The following is a 6000-nucleotide window of genomic DNA, read 5'->3' on the forward strand; positions in this document are numbered from 1 at the left end:
GGAGGACCAACACAATAGTAGGAAAGTGGTCATAATGTTATGCCTCATCGGTGTATATGCATGACAGCCACTCGTTTTTGAGCGTTTTGACGCCAATGGCCCTCCATACACAGAGACTCAGCAGTTTTACTCTCCACCCACGTTTTGTGTCACATTGAAAGCGCTGCTGTGCTGCTGGTGCGCTCTCATTCCCAACCAGTTTACGCTGCAGAAGTGGTCAGTCTTGCTGGTAGAGAATCGATCTCCGTTGTGCTATTTTAGCGGAACAAATATGTGTTCATGAGGTGTGAAGATATAAGGATACGACAGTTGTGGATAAGGTCAAATCGAGCTTTTTTAGAGGTGAGTTACAGTTTAAGCATGAGCTCCATGTGAGGACTGTGGTGCTGCTGTAAGGGATGCAGAGCATGGAAAAGAAACACCAGCTGATCTCTTACTGGTAAATATCTCTCCAGTTTTTATTCCTCTGTGTGTAAGAATTCATGATCTGAATCCTCCTCTTTAAATTCTGTAGAAAGGCAGGCTGGCATCAATAATTTATATGTGCATATATTATATCATTATTATTATTATTATTATTATTGTGTTTTCGAGGTGTAAACATAAGGATCTGATTGTCCAGACTGTTGATTGCTCAGGATTGTTATTGTCTTAGACTCTTCGCCCAGTGCTTTGTAAATTAAGTCTTAGTGCCATGAAAACAACTGTTTTTGCATTGTGGTATGGTGAGTAGAAACATGGCATTGAGATTCAGATGAATCATAACACTTCCTGTCAGACATCAGTGTCTGCAGGGCAGGGTTATAATAAATTAAGCTGCATTGTGTAACTTAGTTGAAATTAAACCATTGAACCGTACTTTATCAGCTCTTACTTTGCAACTGAAATTGTTTTGTTCATTAGGCTTTTAAGGTCATGTTTTACACTTTTGGTCCCATTCATGACAGGACAATTAGTAACAGGTTACCCATGATTTAACAGTTCAAGTTTAAAGTCAATGTTCATTAAGGACAATTTTGAATCTTCAATTTACTTTTCTTACATCTTTGGACTGTGTCAAATCAAATCAAGGTTTATTTGTCATTCACAGTACAACTGGCAGTGAAATGTTTTGTGACTGCTCAGCCACAGTAGTTACAAAAGTAAACAAAGTAGACAAAAATATATATTATACAAACAAATAGAAATGTTTAAAATCTAAGTGTATAAGAGTACAGAAATCTAAAAATTAAAATTAAGAAAGAAGCTTAAATATAATTAAAAAATAAAAGTAATCTAAAGTGAATCAACTGTGCGAAAGTGACAACAGTTGTGCAAGAACTTTACATAATATTGATCTATTATTGTGCAACATAATGCAATAAGAGTGTGAATATCATGCACAAATACAAATCTATATAATATACACACACACACACACATACATATATATATACATATACATATACATATATACATATACATAGAGCCTGTATACACGCAAATACATATAAACACACACACACACACACACACACACACACATATATATATACAGTACTCATATATACACATCAATTTAGATCCATGTACGTTAGTCCTGAATGCTATTTTTATTGAGGACTCGAATAGCTTGTGGGAAAAAGCTTCTTCTTGTGTGGGGGAAACCAGAGTTCCCAGAGGGAGCCTTTACAGATGGAGTGAGAACATGCAAACTCCACACAGATCGAACCTGGCCCGCTCCACCTGGGAATCAAACCCAGGACCTTCTTGCTGTAATTCAGCTTGTCACCCTAACTTGAAAGTAATCCATTTATTTGGTAATATAATTCCACTCATTTTTTACATGGTTGGCTGGGTAGCATTGTCGCCTCACAGCAAGAAGGTCCTGGGTTCGATCCCCAGGTGGGGCGGTCCGAGTCCTTTTTGTGTGGAGTTTGCATGTTTTCCCCGTGTCTGCGTGGGTTTCCTCCGGGTGCTCCAGTTTCCTCCCAAAGACGTGCAAGTGAGGTGAATTTGAGATACTAAATTGGCCATGACTGTGTTTGATATAACCTTGTGAACTGATGAACCTTGTGTAATGAGTAACTACTGATCCTGTCATTAAAGTAACCAAAAGTGTAAAACTTTAAAATCCAAACAAACAAACATGGTTGGCAACCTCCTAATTATTCCTAACCACTTAATCCCCGAAATATATTTTTGAAAGTATGTATGGATTTTGTATTTATCTGGATTATTCACAAACAATTAAGAGGTAAACAAAGAAAGAAAGAAATCACACACATTTATTTGAATTTTCATTTTACTTTACACAAGTTGTGCAAAAATGGAGGCTGGAAAAAAAGTAAAATTTTTGTTGGTTGTGTTTTTTTTTAAATTAGCTTACATAAGTTTTAAAATCTTTATTTGTGTTCAGTTGGAGTCCTGTTTAAATGAAATCCCTCTACTGTTCATGAATATTCTATAATACGGTAGACCCTTGATTTACGAATTTAATTGGTTCTGAAGGGCTGTTCTTAAGTCAAAATGTTTGTTAGTTAAACCTATTTTTCCCATAAGAAATAATGTAAATAGAATTAATCTGTGCCAGACCTCCCAAACCCCCCCTTACCCCTAACCTCTCTAATGTCTTAAATGGTCTTTTTTGTTATAAATACAAGTATATTTTCCCTTAATCTTAAATTATAGAATAGACATTCCTGTAATAATAATAAACAACAATAAAAATACATAAAAACACACATCACGTTTCAGTATAGTACATGTGTTGTACCATACACAATAATACATTTTCTTCTTTTTTTTATAACGTGTCTACCAGAAACAACAAAAACTCTCACATTTCTCTATTATTTCCTTCTTTATTTCAATAGTGTTGTATTTTGTAGGTGTAACTGCACAAAATAAAGAATACTGTCTGATACACAGTGACATCTACTGGCAGGAGTAATTATACAACAACAAATAATAATAGATTGTTTTATTTTCTCACCACTGCGCTTTCTCTGCACATTCTTTAGGGACATTTTAATATAGAATTTTACAAAATGTATAGAAAACATCGAGAAAAAAAAAAAAAAAAAACGAAAAAAAAAAAAAAAAAATTACATATATATATATATATATATATATATATATATATTGACGGTTGGAGTCAATTTGTTCATACGTTAAGTTGAAAAAGATCGTTCGTAACCCGAAATGTTCGTATGGTAAACGGTTTGTAACTCAAGGGTCTACTGTATATTTTTTATTAGCAGATGTAAACTAATCAACAGTTAAAGTAATAGTTAAATAGTAAAAGGATTTCTGCATTAATCTGTATTGACTAATAAAATGACTAATAGAAATCACAATTATAGACACAAACGTGTGTACATATAAACACAATCTAACTAAACAACTGTACTGTACTGTTGTCTCAAAAGTAAGTGAACCTCTGTGTTAATACCTTCTCCAAGAGCTAATTGTCAAGAGGATTTTCAATTAAGGAGATGAGATTAGAAGTGTGGATTTCACATGTGTTCTGCGAATCCAGTAGAAGTACACAAAGCCTGATTACTGACAAAGCTGTTCTTCTTGAGAATGATTAGTTAGCATGAACGTTTGCTCGAGGCAGTCACCTTTCACAAGACATTAGAAAACATTGCAACCCGAAGCAAGTTTGCCCGAGACACTTGGATGTTCCACAATCAACAGTATCAACAGTACTTCTAGGAAAATGTTATACAGACAGATGAACAAAGGTGAAACGTATTAGCACAGATGCACAATGATGTTTGGAGGACAAAAGGACATTGCACACCATCACAAAGCAAGGAAGAGGGAAATACATGGATTAGGGTTGTTTTGCTGCTCTAGGACCTGGATTTCATGTGATCATTGGAGAACAATGAAATCAAAGATGTTTTAAAACATTTTTATTTAGGGCATTTGGTGATGCAGCAAGACAATAAATCAAAGCACACAAGTAAATCAACTAAAGAATTGTTAAAAAAGAAGAAGTTTAGTGTTTTTTAATGGCCAAGCAGGGACCTGACCTTAACCCCATCCAAATATATGACCTAGGGCTGTGCACAGAAGGCATCTCAGAGAAACTGATTAACTAAAACACATCTGCATAAAGAAATAGTCCAGAATTCCTCCTCATTATTGTGCAAAACTTAATTGCAGAAAACGTTTGGTGGGAACATTGGTGATTGCTGCTAATGGTGGATCTACAGGTTAATAATTGTAAGGGTTCATTTATGGCTTCTTCCTTCACTGTTGATTTTTACCCAGTGTGCTCAATAAAATACATGAGCAGTACAACTGTTTGAGGAATCAGTACAAAAATTCAAGTAAGTTCACTTACTTTTTCTAACCACTGTACACCGACCAGGCATAACATTATGACCACTGACAGGTGAAGTGAATAACACTGATTATCTCTTCATCACGGCACCTGTTAGTGGGGGGGATATATTAGGCAGCAAGTGAACATTTTATCCTCAAAGTTGATGTTAGAAGCAGGAAAAATGGGCGAGCGTGAGGATTTGTGCGAGTTTGACAAGGGCCAAATTGTGTTGGCTAGACGACTGGGTCAGAGCATCTCCAAAACTGCAGCTCTTGTGAGGTGTTCCTGGTCTGCAGGGGTCAGTATCTATCAAAAGTGGTCCAAGGAGAGAACAGTGGTAAACCGGCGACAGGGTCATGGGTGGCCAAGGCTCATTGATGCACGTAGGGAGCGAAGGCTGACCCGTGTGGTCCGATCCAACAGACGAGCTACTGTAGCTCAAATTGCTGAAGAAGTTAATGCTGGTTCTGATAGAAAGGTGTCAGAATACACAGTGCATCACAGTTTGTTGTGTATGTGCATATCCACAGACCAGTCAGTCAGGAAGGTGGCCATAATGTTATGCCTGATCGGTGTGTATTGTTATATTGGTCAGTCAGATTACTAAAACTGATTTAAATAAGCAAGGTACTTTAGAGACACTAAAGCTTTATCACGGTGGCAAAATTTTATGCACATCTAATCTCAGTTTAGTTTAGTTTTGGCAGCTCTAAATATATGCTGCACATTTGCTTCCCAGACAATGTCTTTGTTCTGCCTGGATCATTCCTTGTTGTTGTTCCCCTTAATTAAGCAAACATGGTACGTTTATTCTATTCACTAGGTGGACAAAAGTATGTGGACGACTGACCATTAACTTGTTGGACACCCCATTCCATAACCATGGGCATATACACTGATCAGCCATGACATTAAAACCACCTCCTTGTTTCTACACTCACTGTCCATTTTATCAGCTCTACTTACCATATAGAAGCACTTTGTAGTTCTACAATTACTGACTATAGTCCATCTGTTACTCTACATTCTTTTTTAACCTGCTGTTCTTCAATGGTCAGGACCCCCACAGGACCACCAAAGAGCAGGTATTATTTAGGTGGTGGATCATTCTCAGCACTGCAGTGACACTGACATGGTGGTGGTGTGTTAGTGTGTGTTGTGCTGGTATGAGTGGATCAGACACAGCAGTGCTGCTGGAGTTTTTAAATACCGTGTCCACTCACTGTCCACTCTATTAGACACTCCTACCTAGTTGTTCCCCCTGTAAATGTAAAGTCAGAGACTATTGCTCATCTATTGCTGCTGTTTGAGTTGGTCATCTTTTAGATCTTCATCAGTGGACACAGGATGCTGCCCACAGAGCACTGTTGGCTGGATATTTTTGGTTGGTGGACTATTCTCAGTCCAGCAGTAACAGTGAGGTGTTTTAAAACTCCAGCAGCATTGCTGTGTCTGATCCACTCATACCAGCACAACACACACTAACACACCACCACCATGTCAGTGTCACTGCAGTGCTGAGAATGATCCACCACCTAAATAATACCTGCTCTTTGGTGGTCCTGTGGGGGTCAGTGTAAATAGAGTTGGCCCTCTTTTGTGGGTCAGTGACATGCACACCAGGTCGACTTTTTGTAATATAGTTTGTGTACTGTAACGATAACAGAAAAGTTAGAACTAGG

Source organism: Trichomycterus rosablanca, chromosome 10 (genome assembly GCF_030014385.1).
Source record: "Trichomycterus rosablanca isolate fTriRos1 chromosome 10, fTriRos1.hap1, whole genome shotgun sequence".
In the NCBI taxonomy this organism is placed as follows: Eukaryota; Metazoa; Chordata; class Actinopteri; order Siluriformes; family Trichomycteridae; genus Trichomycterus; species Trichomycterus rosablanca.